General features: G+C 31.8%; 1 long non-coding RNA gene and 1 other non-coding gene across 2 annotated transcripts; both read right to left on the bottom strand.

Moving 5' to 3' along the window:
* Positions 1–934: 934 nt before the first annotated feature.
* On the bottom strand, positions 935–3302 carry LOC116022175. The gene is made up of 2 exons (XR_004099145.1): positions 2431–3302; positions 935–1682 (listed from the first exon to the last, which is right to left on the bottom strand). It is a non-coding gene; the product is annotated as an uncharacterized LOC116022175 (long non-coding RNA).
* A 9136-nt stretch (positions 3303–12438) lies between these two features.
* TRNAV-UAC lies at positions 12439–12511 on the bottom strand. Its single transcript has one exon. It is a non-coding gene; the product is annotated as a tRNA-Val (tRNA).
* Positions 12512–20668: the final 8157 nt, after the last annotated feature.

Raw genomic sequence — 20668 nt, 5'->3', positions numbered from 1 at the left:
ATGTTTGACCTACAATCGTAATGAATATTACAGTGTATAACTTTTTATGATATTGGCGACTTAAAAAATAAAAGAAAAAACCTCTTAAAAAAGAATTTCACAAAACCCAGGATGTTTAGTTTAGGTTATCTAAAATTCTAAGGAGGAGCTTGGCAATTTACTATTAGTTAATAGTTGATTTGTGTTAGCTGGTTTGACCAATTGATAATAATAACTGGTTATAGAAAAATGTTTTGTAAATTATATGTTTACTCTTATATGATTAAATGCAAAAGACGTATAAGGGTATAAGTCTATTGTGTTATTAACTTAATTTTGATCCGTCTCGTGGATAAGGATCAGTGAGACCACCTCACAGGAATCACTCTTTTTATAATTTATTGTTATGGTTGTGTTATTATTAAATATTTTAACTATTATTTTTTGTTTTATTATTAATATTGTTATAAAAAAAACTATGTAGTTAATAATAACTCAATATTAAAAATTAATATAATTTCAAATAAAAATACCATAAACATAAGTGGTTAATAATAATAATAATAATTCAACATAATGATTAACACGTGGGTGCGCGCACCTTATGCAAAGGGTCAATTCTGATGTCGAACTCGGCAATTTTGATGATTTTTTTTTTTTTTGAAGATGAACAAAGTTATATTAAATCATCAGAAAGAGCATTACAAATGAAGGAAGGAGGGAACATAGACCACTCCTTACGTTCATGCATAGAAACAGACTCCCTAGCTAAGAGATGGGCCGTCCGGTTCGCATAACGTTTTACAAAAAAGATACAACAGTGAGCAAAAGACCTAGTTTGACCAAAATTTGAATACAAATTGAATAAATATAAACACCACAATAATAAACGATTAAAAGTAAATTATACTTTTAAAACGAAAATCCAATAAATTATTCAAACTAACTTTTATCATTTTCAACTTATTTTTGTGTGTGTGTGTGTGTTTTTTTTTGTACAATGAGACATTGAAACTCAGTCATAAGCTAGAACTAGCTAAACTAGGAATGCAAAAGATTATATATATTATATTGATTAGTAATTTAGGAATTGATGAAGTGGTCAAAACCCTAGCTATACCTATTCCATGGCTGAGAATCATATCCGATCCTAGCTTCTTGCAAACTAACAGTCTACCACAGTGTTACTAACACTACTGATTGCAATTATTATTGTTGCACCCACCCAAAATCTTCAATCCCCAGAAATTTAGGGTTTGTAGTCTAAAATTGATTTCATTCTGCTATAATTTAGAAATCGAAACTCCATTATTGTAACATGCTTAGCTTGACAAGTCCGAAAGAAGAGCAGTTTTGTCCCAGAAAGATACGTTAAAACTCGAACATCAAAACCTAAATCTGTTTTTTTTTTTCTTTAAGAACTTAAGAATCAAATTTAGAATGTACGTAACTAAATTTACATTATTATTATAATTGAGGAACTAAATGTGTGGATATTTAATTATATGACCTAAAATTTTGGTGAAGATCGATGAGAAATTGAGAATGATTGAGGGATATGATTATAAGGAAGGTTTTGTGAACTTTGATGGCTGTCATTGTATATATGTATGGTTTCGAGATTCTTTCATCTTTATGGGTACCAACAATAACACTCTACCTCGCCAGTATATTGCAGTGCCTTAGCTTCCTTTTTCTCTCCCCTGTAACACGTGAATATATATACAATAATAATTTATACATATTAAAAGTAGAATATATAGGTTTTATTACCGTGCTATTTTTACTGGACATATACATCTATCATTAATAATATAATATATTGCTTGTGATAGTCTACCAGCATTCGAGACTTATAAATTAATTGAGACATATTTCATGATTTATTATTTCATTCATTGGTCTCTAGGACAAAAGCTATAAGATCTATAAATTTAGGATTCAAACTTATACATTGTTTGTCGACTAAGATTACAAGGCGTGATTTACAACACACCTTCAGCTAGTGACTATATATGGAGTTTTCTCGTCGTCACAAAAAAAAAATTATATATTGTTTGTGATAAATCATGATGAATTTCATGGTTTTAAAAGGTTTTGGTAGAGAGAAAAGCCAAAACATTTAAAAGAAAAATTAGACGAATAAATAACATTACTTCATAATTTTAAAAAAAATAGTGTGAATACAAGGAGGGGAGGAACCCCTTACCATACCCGTACTAGACTGGGAATCGAACTTGTAGTCTTAATTAGAACGTGTTTTATATGGTTTGATGATCTCTTAACAGGGTAGCAAAAGGTCACAAAATATCAATGAATCGGAGTACTATATCACATTTTAACTTATTGCAAGATCTAACAAAAATTATATATGTTACTAAAATGATTAACAACAATGAAATTAAAGGTAAATTATACTAAAAATGAGATTATTATTAAAGTGATAAATACCTGGCTAGCTAGTCCATCTGAAAGAAGTAGAGAAATGTTGCATTATATGCTTCTCCTTTACTGCTGCAGCCAAAGCCAAGCATATATAACATGACAGCAAAACCTTGCTAGCTTGAACAGTGGTGACTAGCTAGAAAAGATAAGCTTCAAAATGTGAAAATGTAAGTAAAGCCATACACTTTGATGAGTAGCACAGGTAAAATATATGCATAAGATATATACGGGATGGGAATATGCTTGGCTCCTCATACGCCATTCAACGAGGCCACCGACGTCTCGATGAGCCCTGCAAATGGCATACAGGGAGCCAGGCATATGCGTACATATGTATACATATACCTAGCCGAAAACCTCGTAGTCTACTGACATAAAAATCTCAAGTTTAATCATGCATCACTCTCCCCCATCATATCAAAGGAAGTGTGTGTGTGTGTATATATATGTTTCATGTTTGGGTATAAACATTCAAATGTTTGCCCTAAAAATCAAGGTTTTCCCATGAATGACCATTTGAGGAAGATGGACTATGATGGAGCTAGGGCAAACTAAAAGAATTGCCAAGTGTGGGCTAAATTATATTCTTTGAGGATGAAATTAATCAACTAGAAATACAAAGTGATCAAGAAGATTATATATTAAAGAAGGAGAATTGAATGAGTGGGAAAACAAAACAAAAAAAAAAAGAATCTTGTATATATGTATGTATATATACACTAAGCTCCAACACCACACCCACAACCTCAAAAAACCAAGAATATAATGCCCTTTGGTGGCGGTGGTGATCCGGCTGCGAATGACAAAGAACCACCGGTGGCCGGCGGCCGGAAAAAACTAACCTTGGGTAACTACACATAGGGTTTTGTTTTGTGGGTTTAATTTGTTCTGCAAAGAATGGAATGGAAGAGAGAAAGAAGCATAGAAAGATATATAGATGGGAGTGGTGAGGGAGGGGGTTAAGTAAGGTCCTTGGAGTAGGGGAAGGGGTGATGGTGGGGGTGCAGTGCTCATGCTTGATGCTTCTAGCCACGCAATTTCCTAAGCTTTCTTTATTATTGTAAAAAAGAAGTATAATGTATGTAATTTGGTTTTTAATTTTTTTTTTTTTAAAAAAAAAAGGATGTTAATAAAGCAAAGGTTGCTTTAGTGGTCAGAAGGAGATTTGTCCGGGAGTGGTTGGACGACATGGATTCCTACCATCTCCCTTTCCTTTCTACTTTCTATCTTTCTTTATTTGAGCAAAAGTGAAAGAGAGCCGCGCGCGCACACTGCATCTCAACTTTTTACCACCTTTTTTTTTTATTTAAATTTATATATAGAGAGAGGAAGGGTTCAAATGCGGATATAGCTTCTCTTGTGGTTGTGCGGTTGACGACGCACCCTAAGCATTAAAATTGAGCACCTTAAATACACAAATCACACACCTAAAGTTTTAAAATGGCGCACGTTAAGTATACAAATCACGCACCTTAAGCACACAAACAGAGCACCTTAATTAAGAAGACAAACCACTCACCTAAAGTTTTTAAATGGCCACCTTAAGTTTCAACCGCTGACGCACTTAAGTATACAAATCACGCACCTTAGGAAGAAAAACAACGCACCTTAAGAAGAAAAATTATGCACATAAAGCTTTAGTTGATGGCACCTTAAGCACACAAATCACGCACCTTAAGAAAGAAAATCTCGCACTTAAACAATCGCACAACCGCACTTGAGAAAGCTAACCGCACGAAAATTCATTTATAAAAAAGCGTGTGTGCATATATATATATAGAACATTATAATGTGTGCATATTAAGTATGTCCTTATGTTGTACACAACACATGCTTAATAATTAATATGCACACAACATAACGCTCCATATGCACACGCACGTTTTTAATTCACTCAATTATTTTCATCCATAGATTTATTTTTTTTAATGCACCAATATCCAGATTGGTTCTCATTGACTAATGGGGAAGTTAGTTCTCATAGGAACATCACCCTATATGTGCGTGTAGTGGTGGTGGGAGAAGATTAATTGTGGTAAAGTAAAGAAATATGGAAAAAAAATGTGGTGACATTTTTTAAATAAGGAGAAGTTCACTCAAGACAAATACAATTCAATTGACTCAATAATTTGGACCAATATTACTCAGCTCAATGCCTTTGAGTTAGATGGTCTTGCACACATTTTTTTAATGCATACATACATTACATACATATACATATCTTTAAAAAAAAAAGTAGTGGGTTATACAATTTTTTACACTAATTAAAAATAAAAAATAAAGGGAGATCAGACTATTTGTCTTTCTTTGGCTTTCTTGGCTCTTGGGGCTTAATTAGCCCTTCCACCATCCACAAAATAAATAAATAAATAAATAAGCAAATAGTTGCAATTACAACTTTCAATTTTCAATAGATAAGACAATATCTTTATAGCGAAATAGTAATATTTTCCAAATAAATATATATTAGATGTTTAAAAAAAAAAATTTTATCTCAGATTTCCTAACTTCGTCGGATTATTTCCTAAACCTTATAAACTCATTCTCAAGCCTATGAAAAAATAAAACGAGCCAATCTATACCTAATTTCGAGATTCAACATCAAATATATATTTTTATGTATAAAGAGTCGATCCAAACTCTAACATCCAATATTCGTGACAGGAATCGAAGTTCATACACCTACCACTGAAAAAGCAAGTGAAGTATATTAGATATTTGGCAAAAACTTGTGTGAGACCGTCTCACCATGAGACGGGTCGGGTCGAGTTAAATCAAGATGCAAATGTGACACTTATATGCACAAATGTTATACTTATATGCTCAAATGTAATACTAATCAGGAATAAAATTTTTGTTACTTATAAGGATAAATGTAATACTTTTAAGGGAAAAAACAATACTTTTACATTTCGATTTAAAAGTATTATATTTTTCCTCAAAAATATTATATTTGCCCTTATAAGTAAGGGGCACTTGTCAACATTACTTATTATGAAAAATGTGTTACTTTTTCTCTTATAAGTAACAAACATTGTATTTTTTTTATTAGTGTTACATATGAGCATATAAGTATGACATTTGCACATATAAGTATGATATTTGCATGGTGCTTTGACCCGACCCGACCCGTCTCACGAACAAGGATCCGTGAGACGGTCTCACACAAGTGTGACCCTAGATATTTTACCTCCCATCACTTCTTTACCTTTTGCCCCCTATTATTTTATTACTCCATATTTATATATTAGAACTAATCTTACCAACCGACACCCTAATAAAACCAAATTATTTAACCTGTTCGTATTTCCATTCTGTTAACAACGTACTTTCTTGTTTTTTATTTAGTTCCATTTGATTTTATATAATAATGTCAAGATCAAACATTTATCACTATATTAAAAGTTATAATTAATAATAAATATATAACTTTATTTTCTTATACTTACGTCAATTAATGACAAGATACAGGCCAGACTCGGCTCTCTAAGTTATCGCCCGACAACTAAGTTTTTTAATACATTATAAAAAAAAAAAAAGAATTACAGGAAACGTATTCAAACCACCCCATGTTACATTTATGTAAACGGTAAAAATATAAATTTTTTGTTTAATTAAAAAAACAACTTTAAAATTAAAGTATTTTTAATTCAAATAAATTAATTAGAATAAAAAAAAAATTATGGATAAGCCAATGTCTGGCTACTCCATCCAACTGGGCAGAGAAAATTACCAACTTCTTCGTCGATGGAGAAGCCCACAATGCGTGATTTTTTTTTCTTTTTAATTTATATTTAAATTATTTTTTAAAATTAATTTCACCCGCTATTGCCTTGAATTTACATGTGAATTGGTCCAATTTTACAAATTTAAGAAGTTATTGATGACATCAGGAACCCGTTCGATTCGCATGCTAATAGTATTTGACTCTTACTTGTGATTTGTGAAAGGTTTGGCACATAGCTCTTCACCATAATGGACACATACAAACTAAAGTTTGTCCTCAAATATACAATATTATTAATATTTCGCTTACCAATTATTATTACAGGCTTTTAAAATGAAGTGTAGTCATGTCTTTTTAACAAAAAGGGGAGGGACACTCAGAAAAAACAAAGGTTAGCTGGTACAAGCAGAAACTCTCCTTGGCTCGCCAAGTCCCATTCATGTATTTTATTTTATTTTATTAAAAAAAAAAAAAGAATTAGGCGTGTGAGAAAGAAAGCATGTGCAGAAGGTTGTGGTTGATACAGGTGAAGTATTGCCTCAAATGTGCATAGCAAGTGATGAAAACATAGAGAATATAATATATAATAATTGAAAATGTATATGCAGGATTTTGTTTGAAGGGTCAATTTCTGATCTGATTATGAGAATCTTTTGCTGTGTATATAAGTTCACCAATAAAATTCTGATCTGGGTTTTGTGATATACACACACACACACACACAATCTATACGTACAAAACCAACCACTCACGAGGTGAACATATAATGTGAATTGTGATCATCACTTTTGTACCTCCCCTACATCATAGTCCTAACCCGGCCGGTTTTGGGTGAGCGAGTGATAGAACATGATTTTTGTATTAAAAGGTCACAAATTTAAATCATACTAACATCTTCTCAGTTGAACCCGCTACATGGAGACACATGATAGGTGGTTTACAAGTTATTTCGCAAGAGTGCAGTTTACCCAGTACATATGGATTTTTCTCATCATGCAGAAAAAGCTATTTGCCTCCATCTAGCTTTATTAATGTTCACATATAGTATATAAAATATAAATGTATTTTTACGATCAATTTAAAATTTTAATTAAGATGGAATATAATATATTTTTAAAAAATTAAATTTAAAGAAGTTCATGGGTTTTAACCTAATATTTAGTAGAGAAGGGGCATGCCCAACCTTCAATTATTAATCTTTTTAGCTATATATCATAGCTAGTGGATTAAAGTAGTAATTTCATTTGTTTTCAAAAAAAAAAAAAGAAAAAAAAGTAGTCATTTCATTTCAAATACATGATTGAGGATGGCTATCAAGTTGAGAAATTTGAGATACTTTAATATTTTAGTCAAGAGATATTGCATATATGTCATTTGTCAATGTTCTACTTGCTAAAATAATTATAATTGGGCATGCGGATTATAACACATACATAATTTGAAATTATCCTGTGTATATTCTCAAGTAGTGATTTTGAGCTTTTTTTCATAAAAAAATCATAATACACACACATGTAAACATTACTTTGTATTTAATTTCTTATTGAAAAAAGTGTTAAATCTGCCCTTGAAGTAAAACAAATAGTGCAGAGTTGGGTCTTATAACTACAAACACTTCAATGGAGCGGGATAATTTTTTTTAAAGATTCAATTGAGCCCTATATAATTGTTTTAAAGATTCAATGTGTCCTTACAAATATGTGATAATGATTTGACATGTTGAGTTGAATAATTCCAAACAAAATAAACATAATTTAAAATGAAAATATTGTTTTTAATTTAAATAAAAACAAAAACAAAAACAAAAAAAAAACCATCGGTGACCAATTGTTTTTTTTTTAAATACCAATTTAAGGGGTTTCAATGTAGTTATTAAAAAAAAAAAAACAATCTAGAGAACCCAATTTGATTTTTCACTTAAGTGACCAATTTGGGTTTTTAATGATGTGTTAATAGATTTTTTTTAATTAAATAAGTCTACAACTATTTTAAAAGTACCCTAATACGCATTGTATAAACATGTAAGAAAAATATAACAATGCCCTCATTTATAAAAATATATGAAGCAAAATTCAAATGTAAGAGGCTTCGTATAATGATTCCTAAGATACCAATTTATCCATATCATTAATTAAATATGAAGGGTCTGAGTTATAATGCAATATTTACTCTAGTACATACCTTTATATAATGGTTGGGAGTTTTTCTCACCGTTAAAAAAAATGATAAAGGGTTATAATAGAATCAATTTTACTCAGTTTTCATTTATCCGTAATATCTGCTCAACATGATTATGTCAATATTGTTGATTGGAATGAGACTCGAACTGTAACTTTCCGTTTGGAATGATAACAGTGATACTATTAAACTACAAGATTCTTAGCAAAATTGGGGGAAAAAGAAACGATTAGTATATCCACATGCATTTGCTACTTAATTTCTGCCTTCATGGCTACAAGAAATATGTACTCCCCACATTATGCTAAAAACAAATTACAAGCATTTGATTTGTGAATTATTATACATGAACAAAATATATTCAATAAACATTTCTAAATAGTGATGAGGGATTTTTCAGGTCATCCAAAAATTAATTAAAAGCATTTCAATTAGAAAGATAGGGTTCAATTACGTTAACGGAGGGGCCAAATTTTGATGAGATAGGGCATGATGTCTTTTCCACTTGTTATGGTATATGTTTGGGCGGGTGGAAAGTAGGGAAAAGGAAAATATAATGGACAATTTTAGTTTTGCTTGTTAATCAACTTTTGAGTCTAATAATTTGGCAAATATTTTAATTAATAATTGTTGCGTCAAATTTTGGAGGTTCAAGTTCAATATCATGCAATTAAAGTGTGACATTAATTGTTACACAAGTACAATGAAATTAAGTTGTACTTTCACTACATACTAGTTATAATTTTTTACATACTGGTAAATGTTAGTTTAATTTTGACAATTGATATATTGGTCTTTTTGATTTGAGTCACTCGGGTATGAGCAACTTAAATTGGTTTATCTAACTTAATTTAATTTATAAATGCACTTTTCATAAAGTTATTTGTGTTGTCTATAAATAAAGTTGTATGACTTTTCCTAAATTTATATCAATGCATAGGTACAGTGTAATCATCAAATTAGTTTATGCACGCGTAAGAGAAAGTTGTGGCAAGGAAGAAAATCAATTAAATATATGAATTTTCAAAAAAAAAAAAAAGAATTGAATTTTATTAGTAGTGATATATACTTAAACAATTTCATTTGCAAATAATAAATAATAATGTTATATTCAATAGTATTTTTTGTTTAAAAAATAAAAATAAAAATAAAAAGTATGTAGAACGGAGTACATCTGTGTGTGTGTGTGTTTTTTTTTTTTTTTGTGACAAGAGAAACCCACTAACGCTGAGTAAACTTTACTCTTGTATAGTAGCCCACAAATCACACAAGATATGTAAATCATATTAGAAAGACATTATCTAACGAGCTCAACCGAGATATTATTGACAAGAATTAAACTCGTGACATTCAGATACGAGCTAGAATCATGTTCCATCTACTTAGTCACCCATTTTGGAGCATCGTACATCTTTGTTGAAACTTAAGATGATCCGATCAAATGAAGCAATGAATTGCGCAAAGTGTGGCTTGCTAACAATTTCTTAATATTTACTCATGGTAAGTCGGTGAGACTTGAACCTCTAACTTTAAATAACTAGTGCATCTGGACCTGCTAATTATTTAGGCTAAAGGTCATTTAATTTATCTCCTTCATTTTGTAAAGTATTGGAATAAACTTTGCCACGATAGAATATATACTATTATATACTTTTACAAACATTAACTTAAAATATCTTAGTTAATTAATGGAATAACAATAGCATGTATAATGTTTTTTGTTTTTTTAATTTTTGGTGAAAAGAACTTGTGATATTACGCGGTGACAAGAACATTAAAGCTTAAGTTTCTTGGTAGGTGTACTGTAATTGGCACTATATCTCTAATATATAAACACATTGGACCAGGCAATATCATCACTCATGTTCAAGACATTTTCATTATGTTTTTTGATTGGTACAAATTAAAGGGATGGAAGAAGAAGAAGAATTCAATGATTACACGAGTCATTGTCATTAGACTCTAATAACATTTGCATAAATAACAGAAGAAAAAAAGGAATTAAACTCCAATCTGGACTCTCGAGAGCCTTTCATTGTTCTGCCCTTAGGAAGCTAATTAAGTTAGGTAAATCGCAAGATGTCAGTCAATAAGTCACTGACGTATTAAAGCTCGCTATATTAATACTCAAAATAAATTTAGCTCCAACTCATGTTATTGATATGAATCGATTCCTACCAGCTTACACATGTCAACACTATAGAGACTTATTTCACCATGATATTTGTACCACACGGAATTAAGTATGTCCCATGGCACATAAAGAATATATAGATCGAATACCATACCATTTAAAAGACCATCAACCCAATATTAAAAAATAAAAATCATAATTAACTTTAAGTTTCATATTAGGATCAAATGATTATCATTACGCCAAAAGTTATAGCTATTTAGTAGTAAATGCCCAAAAAATATTTCTTCAATTATATTTGAGTATCACTTACACCACATTTCAATAGCAGAATGTTGGACTCAGCTCGATCTTTGAGCCGCCCAACATTATTACCAATCAAGATTTTTTATAATCTAATCTACATTTCCCTTCTGGTTAACATGTTTAGGCTAGTTAAGAGTGCATTCTCAACATCTTTTCAAATATTAAAAAAAATTATTAAAAAAAAAAAAAAAGAAGCAAAGGAAATAAAAGCAAATAATTGTGGCCTGAGAAAGGGGAAGAAAAAAGAAGACATTGAATTGAAGTGGCATGCAGGAGCAGGAAATGGGCAAAGTCAAAGCAGTGGGTGTGACAAGAAAGGGGGAAAATGTGTTATACCAAACAAGCATATATACATACATTATATCATCTCATCTATCACTGCAATATAATGTGCATGCACATCATCTCATCTATAAACGCACCACAACACAACACAACAAACGTGGGTCAATAAAGTGGCCAAAATATAAGATCATGGACTATGATTGCCAGACAGAAGACATCATGATATTTCAAAACCCATGAATCATTAATTTTTTTTTTTCCTAAATTTATTTATCCCCGGTCAAATGAAGTACCAGCTTTAGGTGATTTCGACACAATCATGACAACATAGAATGGCGAGAAATCCCTTTTGGGACATCCTCATTGGTCTACGCTCTACATTAACCTCCGGCCCAATTTATGTACCTATGGAATAACTACATTAAAATATAATGTAACAATATAGTTGGTAGATTAACAACATATTCTACTCATATATTAAGTCAAATTCTATTTAAAAAGACAAAGATCAGATTAATTTAGCATAGTAAGAATCAGTTTCTATTAAAGAGAGGGATAAAACTAATCGAGTGGAGTGATAGTAGGATTCTATTTGTAATAAGTAATATAAGATTGATTGAGTAGGATCTCGGTCAGATCATATTCATTAATAAGATGAGACTAATCTAATGGAGTCTCAGTTCTACTCTATTTGAAGCAATATAAAACTAATCTAGGAAAGTCTCAATCAAACCCTATTTGGGAGCAAGATGAGATTGATTGAGTAGAGCCTCGATGAGGCTTATTTGAGAGAAAGATGAGATTAATCTAGCATGCATGCATAGTGGATTTTCTCTCTCTCTCTCTCTCTCTCTCTGAAGCAAGACAAGACAAGTTTAGAAAAGTCTTAATTGGTCGCTATTTAGAAGTTTAATGAGACGTTAATATGCTATACTTAAGTCACTCAAACTCCTTTCACATGAATCAAGTATTTTGGCAAGTATTTATTAGAGCATGTAAATTTACACAAATATTAGTAATAATGAATAGGTTATAGTTAATTAATTAGTTGCAGTTGTTATTTCAAAAAAAAAAAAAATTAGTTGCAGTTGTAAAGAATTATAGAAATATACTCCGTATATATTATTTACTTTTTTATTAGTTTCAATAAAAATGAGATATTTGGAATTATACACTCTAGAATTTGATATTTATTTATTTAATAAAAGCAACTATTGAAAAATATTTCAATTTATTAATCATTAAGAATTTTGAACCTTTTTTTAAAAAAAAAAAATTGTAAGTTATACCAACTACTAGCAAATGTGTAATATTATATTATTGCTTTATATGTATAGTTGTTAGCGTCCCCGTTTTAATGTAAAAATGTTTTTTTAAAAGGAGATGTTGATGCCTAGGATTGAACCAAGGACCTTTAGTGTGTAAGACTAACATGATAACCACTACACCACACCAACCAATTAGTGCTAACTATATATTATTTAAGTATAAAAATAAATACATATGTGTCTTTACTATTAGTTATAACTATCGATTTAGTAATAAAAACCTCATAACATGTAGCACTAGCTTGATCTGTACAATCTACCACATATATGATAATTTTAGGTTTGTTGATTGCATGGGTTTAACTCACTAATTTAGTAAATAATATTAATTTAGAAGAAGAGGTCAAGGTTCGAACTTCGGTAGCAGTGTGTGTATTATGTCCAAAGTGGACAAATTCCTGTATGCACATTTGGTCAAATCCTTGCTAATGCTCTGTAGGGTTAGGGAAAGAAAATAATTTTAAGTTTATTGTTTCTTCAATTACTTCTTCCGTTGTAAAGGAAACGATTAGATGGAAGAGCATTACACAATATATCTTGGTGGCCCTCACAGTACATGTAACCCAATGATTATTAGTTCCTCTTTTTTTTTTCTTTTTTTTTTGGTACGGTAAACATAATCTTTTGGATAATTCAAGAAACAAAATTATCACAAAAATTTCTTCTTTTTTTCTTTTTGAATAATTCAACAAAAAAAAAAAATCTAACTTCATCAAAGCTAAAAAATCCAACATAGATCAAGACCTCCATGAAAGATTTACGAGATAAATTACCGTAATTAAGATGGAGAAACTATATAAAAAAACATGCAATTCAATTTTTTTGTCTGCTTTTTTTGTTAGTAGTGTCTCACTGTCTCTAATGCAATTAGGTTACTGGTGCTAGTTTGCAAAAATAGTCTAATTTTTTTTTCATATTAAAGAAATAGATGCATGAAAATCCTAAGTTGATTCCCTTATACTAATATTTATAAAATTGAGCCGGTAATTTTTTAGACATTGATCATCAATGATAAATGGATCCTATATATATATATATATATATATATATATATATATATATATATATAGATAGAGAGAGAGAGAGAGAGAGAGAGGCGTTTTGTCTTCATATTTCATTAATCACATAACCCATACAACAATCATACTATAAATATTTTCATGTGATAATTAATTTCCACTAACCTCTCACATCAGTCACTCCCAAACATATCATATATGATCATTTCATACAATCGAGTAATAAAACATGATGGAATATGATCTTCCCTGTGCCCATCATGTCCTGGGTCACCCGTCCAATCCATTCAAATAAAGATCATAATGCCCGAAACAAATCGTCACAAGTTTGACTATTGTCAACAGTACACCGGTCTTCTCAATTAAAACTCATTGCACAATGTTTTCGTGCATACCTAGTGCAGAGTTTTACTACATGCTTCCAAATTTTCTCTCTGATGTAACGGATACTGATAAACTACTTTTTTCATGTGGGTCCCAATGCAAGTGTCTATATCAAGATTTTATGTGTGTGAGTAAAAATTGGGAGTAGAAAATGAAAGTACATATAATATGTCTCCGTAGTGCACACCCAAATATGTAAAAAATAAATAAATGACGCAAAAATTTACGTGGAAAATCTAAAACGGAAAAAGAGGAAAGACATTTTGAACGTTATCAAGCTAAAATTCATTATTTTTTTTTTCACTATTCTTTCAATAAAATTAAGACTCGTAATAAGAGTATATTTTCAGGAATTACACCAAGTTTTTCCCATGACATACATACTAATAATACTAATGCATCCTTATTTAGAAAATTGAAAGCATGGAAGCTAACTAGCTCCTATATATATGTAGTCTATTAGTCTAAGCCAAATGGTCTAAAAAATTAATTAAACAAAGATTGTTACCAAACCTAGGCAAGGAGTGGCACAAACTAACGTACCCATCTTCAAGAAAAGCCCCAAATTTAGTAGGACCCCATTGTCACATAAAAGTACATACATAAAGTAGTGATCATCATATATGCAAGCGTTGGGAGGAGGTGGAAGGAGGACATAAAGGCACAATCAATAAAACCCTAGCTAACTCTATGCCAATGAAACCTAGCTAACTTTGGCTTTGTGTTGGAGAGGTGATCGACCGGCCTAGAAACACCATTACTTTATGACGAGTTCAACTTTTATCGAAAACAACGTAAATGAGAAATTGGTTTTTGTCATTCATCAACTTATGTAATTATTTATTGAAATTATATGTTATTACAAATAAAGTGTCAATTAGACCACTTTAAGTTCGAAGGAAATTTACGTTATTATAATATTGTTGATGCAAAATCATATCATATGTGTTAGGACAGTGGGTAGAAAGTGGACTCAAGTTTTCGTCCACCTTAGCCCTTAGGTGGACGCAATTCTGAGATCCTCTAACCTTGTCATTAGTAGCATGTATACGTGTTTTAGATTGAACTAATTAATTAGCAGCATGTACGGACAGCTCAATTAGTTTCTGGATCGGTAGATTGTGAGCAATGATATATGAACTAGCCCTGACAGTCGCAGTGTTGAGCTTCACCCAATATGGCCAATAGGCTCCTTGAGCGCTTGTGAGCACTTGACACTAGTCCTTATACCTAATTAGACCATTTAGTCACCGTGATTTACACATCCACTATCTTGTCAAGCTCGATGAGAGGAAATTCCGCCTTTTGTTGCAGACTAGTTAATTAATATATAATTGTATATATTTATTGAACCTTCATTATTTAGTTATAAATATTATTGTTAAGATGTAATAATTATTAGCATATATCCATCAAACCCAAACCCTAGCTATATATACACACACATACAACTATATATACACATCAAACATATGGTAGAAGCAGTGTATTTGCAAGCTGCAGCAGGCTGTATGTTTTGCATGTGAGACCAGCACAAAAGTTAAATTCTCCAGTGATATGTTAATTAATGAGTGGTACATGACATGGGAGAAAGCTAGCCATCTTAGCTTGTATGAAGAAAAGAGATACATACATATGCATGTATGTATGTATGTATCCCTTGAACAAAAGCATGCAGCTAGCTGCTGCGGCAGCTATATATAGTACTCCCTGCATCATGAATTAACGTGTGATAAATAATATAGGAATTGAATTTTTCTCTTTTTTTTTTTTTATCAAATTAAGTAAGAGGTAGCAGCCTATATTGGGAACAACCGGGTGTCTTATTCATTTGTTTCACCACTACTCACCTCATGTACTACCAAAATGTAATTAATAGTGAGAGAAATTTGAAGATCGAAAACCCACTGTTTGCCCACGTGAGATATGATTGTAACATATGCATGTAGTCTATGTACTCCGATGGTCAGGTTCTTGTGTGGACAGAATTTCACATGTGGTTGTGCGATCACTCACCATTAATTACATATAAATGCACCATAATATGTTCGCAAATGCACCATTAGGTGTGGTGCATTTTTGAACATTATGTGGTGCTTTTATGCATACCTAATGGTGCAATCCGCACCAACCACACGGAAAGCCCTGTCCGCATTTGATATATATAATTCAGTTCCCCTGCGGTAGAGTGTCTCCCGTGCGGTTGTGCAGTAACTTTAAGTGTGTAATTTTTTTCTTAAAGTACATGATTTATATGCTTAAGGTGCATGTGTGAGTGTTGAAACTTAAGGTAAATGAACTTAAAGATTAAGGTGCATGATTTTGCTTGTTAATGTGCGTTGTTTTCCTTCTTTAAAGTGCGTGATATATATGCTTAAGGTGCGTGAGTTGTTGAAACTTAAGGTACGCTATTTTAAAACTTTAGGTTCGTGATTTGTGTTTTTAAGGTGCGTGATTTGTGTATTTAAGGTGCGCAATGTGTGTTCTCAACTGAAGATGCACTATTTAAAAACTTTAGGTGCGTGGTTTGTATAATTAGCTTAAGGTGCATGGTTTGTGTATTTAAAGTGCATCGTTTTAATGTTTAAGGTGAGGACCGCACAACCGCACGAAAATATATATACGCGCACCTGAACCCTTATATTAGCTTCCCTCTGATTTAATAGGAGTGTACTTTGCATTTTGTATCCGATATATAACTATAATCCCACTAGATTATTATATTACACATTAATTAATGTGTCACCCCGGCCCAAAAAATGAACGCCCACCCACCAAAAATTAAATCAGATCAGAAAACTTTATAAAAGTTTCCAACTTATAATTTAAGAGTCCCACACTGATTTCAATTGAACTAACCCTACATTGGCCCTTTATGAAAATTAAAGGACTACTATACAAATGTATTGTATGTTGATGATACATTTAATTATTTCCCAAATCTAATTGGTGCAAACCATACTTAGCTTGCCCTAATTCATATATAGCTATCTTAATTGAGGAAAGATAGAAAAGGAGATGCTGATAGGCAGCTAGGGTTTGGAGGCAACAACATAAATATATTATATATACATCGCCATCCATTTGGGTGTTCAGAGACAAGCTAAGTGCCTAGAAAAGGGTGCTAGGAAGTGGGAATGTTTTAGTTTTCCATAGAAGAGGAAAATGGTAAGCGAAAGAAATGAGATCACAGAGAGAATTTATATATAAATGCATAGAAAGAGAGAAGATTTTATCGTGTAGGGTTTTGGAAGGAACGAGTATGGGAATCCTGCCCTCGCTGCTCTGAAATACTCTCTCTCTCTCTCTCTCTCTACTCTCTCTCTACTCTCTCTCTCTATATATTATAATTTATAAATATAACCTACTGTAGGTACTGCTCCAGTGACATTTTATTATATTTTCTTGAATTCCGTTTGGACCGTTAGTTTCGGTAATTGAATTTTTAGACATTTTTTTCCGATACCATATAGTATTATTATTATATATACTATTTCTTGTTATACCAAGTACAATTAACATGAATGATAATTTTTAGTACTCGATAAAGTATGTCATTTATAGTTGTATAATATGTTATATATCAGGAGAGATGACAAACGACGACATGATAGAAAAATTTTAAATTTTTTTACGTGAGGTAGTTCATTTTATTTTAATAGGTTTGTCGTAAAATGTGTTTTAAATAATGTAAAGTATAATATATTCATGTGGTATTCATATATGTTTCTTGGTTGACGAGAGAAACTTGCAATCGTTATTTGAGAATGTGCACGAGGTAAACTTCACTTTTGTGTAATATATATCGACTTGCAAATCACACAAGAGAAGTAAATCGCACTAAGAAGATCTTGCACGATGGGTTCGATCAAGATGGTGTTAATATTCAAGATGGTTCGAGCAGATCGTTTTCCTCCACGTTTACAGGGAACAGAACCGTATAGCGGATTTTCTTGCTAAGAAGGCCCTTAGTCAGCCTGCTGGCCTACATCAGCTACTGGAGGCTCCAAGGGACCAGAGAGGTATACTTTACGAATTACGAGGACCTTATTGGGGCTAGTTTCTATAGGTGGATCGCCTGTGATCGGAGGATAGACACTATGTAGTTTTCACCCCGGGAGTTTTTTTCCCTCTTTCTTCAAAAAAAAAAAAAAATCATCTTGTTGTATTAATCTTTTATAAATTATAATATAAGCAATAATGTCATATTGATTGTATGAGTGTTTATATTACGGACAAAATATTTATTTTATGGCTTATGATGATTTGTTGTAAGAGGTTTAGGCCAGAAGTTTTGGTTAAGAGTTCAAATTGTATTGAAACCAATTGTAATGAAGTTAAAGTAATATATACGTATTTTGATATGAGATCATATCGCATATATGCATCAGTGCATTAACATGAAATGATATTGGATTTTGTGGTGCTAGGTAGGTGTCTGGTGGGGTGGATGGGTTTTGAATTGAATTGGAATATAATGAGCCAAAAATGAGATGGTGAGTACGACACAATTAAGTTTGGCATTTTGCTTGTTTTACATACAAGAGTATTGTTGCCATGCCATGCCATTACCCTATCCTAGCAGTGACATATCAATTTTCATGGCCGGCCTGCATGGATCCACCAATATAATCCATCTGCAACAATGTATCTTAATTAGCTTCTACGCGGGATACTACTGACTCTGTTACAATGTAGTATACTGAAGCACAAAGAGTCAACTGAGGCTCGAACCCACTCTCATCATTCATGTGGGAGTGTAAACCGGGACACCGGGTGCCACTAGACCACAAGGTCTTTGGCCCTATGCCCCTATTTATTTGTGAATTATTGTGAATATTTTTTTCTGATTAAAAAGTTCCCTTACCGGCCAACAGATTGTATTGTTGGAATATATTATATCTTAACAAGTATTATATTTTATAAGGAAATATCAATATATATATATATTACTAATGGTTTAAAAAATGAGGGAAGGAATAGTATAAAACAGGAGAGAAAGTGCACGACAACAAAATGGGATTGCTTGTCCCTGGTGGAGATGTAATTGGTTTATGGGCCTGCTTGCTTCAACCTAGGGCTAGGGCTAGGAGTAATAATAATAATGGGAAGCGTGGGAAGGACAGTTGTTATATTGTGGACCATGGTCTGAAAATCGCGGTATTATAAAAAAATGGTAGTTGTTATTTTTAACAAATTTTATATTTTTTTTGTGTTAATAACAAAATGAGATTACATTGTATCTAAAATGAAACTGTCTCACATATTGTGTTCATATTATCAAATAAAACTGTAATTGAATTGAAATGATACTTTAGTTGTGTTAAAATGAAACTGCAGTATGTATAAATGAAATTGAAAAACATGTCTCACATACTGAGTAGTGTATATTGTCAAATAGTTGAATAGAACTGATACTTTAGTTTTGCTGAAATGAAAACTACAATATGTATAAAAAGAAAATGAATAACATGTCTCACATATTGAGTGTATATTGTCAAATGAAACTGTAGTTATATCAAAATGATATGGTAGTTGTGTTGTAATGAAACTACAATGTATATAAAATGAAACTAAATAACAATTTCACATATTTGAGTGTATATTATCTAATAAAATATGATAGAGATTATTATCCAGGTATCGTGACCGTATGGCGGCAGGCCGCCGAGCTACGTACTAGCTAAGCGACACGCCTACCGATCTATCCGACCTTCTCCTCCCACACTCCAGACTAGGGAGACCGTAGAGCAATATTCACGGGAACTACTCAAGTTTGCCCAAGCTAATAACTAACTTGCCCTGGAGCACCCCTCATCTCTTGGCCCATAGTCGCCATGCACTTAGGCAAAAGGCAATGGGCCTGAGTCTGGCCACATGCATGGCCTCCATGCGACACACATGCCGCAAGATCGATACCTGTCACCTGACACTCTATAAATATCTCATTTAATGTTAAAAGAGGACTTTTGGTTGTTTTCACTACTAAATAGCTAAGTAGGTCGGAAACCTTTGACCCACTGTCATGTTGACCGGGCTACGCTTAGGGTATAAAAATATTGTACGCGGTTCACAAGTAATAAAATATATTTGATCATATTTCACTATACAACTGCACATTTACCTTATCAAAATTGTAGTTGAATTAAAATTATAATTTAGTGGTGTTGTAATTAGACTATAGTGTGTATAAAATGAAATTTAATAACATGTATGATCTCACTATAATAAGACTATTGTAGGTGTTGTAATTAGACTATAGTGTGTATAAAATGAAATTTAATAACATGTATGATGTCACTATAATAAGACTATTGTATGTATAATGTTGAATGAAATAATCAAAATGAAAATGTAGTTGTGTTCATAACTTCTTGAAACACAAAGAGTCAGCATCGTCCCCATTAAGACTCGAACTCACCCATTTCCATATGGAAGTGTAATCGAGTGTCACTAGACTATAAGGTCTTGGCCCCATGTAAAGTTTTTGGATAAGCAAATTATGCAAATTGAACTCACATGATTTCTAATTAGATGGTTAACTAATAATAAGCAAATGTTTTTTAAGATGAAAAATGCAATATTATTGTATTTAGCAATGAAAAATTACCATGTATTTACCCATTGATGTGGATAAGTAAGTAAATTGACAATACTAGTTTATGTGTGTCTGCATATTAGATAATACAAAAGAGTAAATCTTACTTTTACTCCCCCAATATAGTGGAAACTGGAAAGAGTGTTTTCTTTAGTAGTATTAATTCTGTTACAATGTAGTATTTGTTCATACATATTTTCATAACACATTAAAACACAAAGAGTCAAGCACTCATACTAAGATTTGAACTTGTGACCTCTCATTTAAGAAGTCATTGTTATGTCG

Source organism: Ipomoea triloba, chromosome 6 (assembly GCF_003576645.1).
Source record: "Ipomoea triloba cultivar NCNSP0323 chromosome 6, ASM357664v1".
NCBI lineage: Eukaryota > Viridiplantae > Streptophyta > Magnoliopsida > Solanales > Convolvulaceae > Ipomoea > Ipomoea triloba.
Note: the sequence above shows the minus strand (reverse complement) of the source record. Positions and strands in the feature narration are given on the sequence as shown.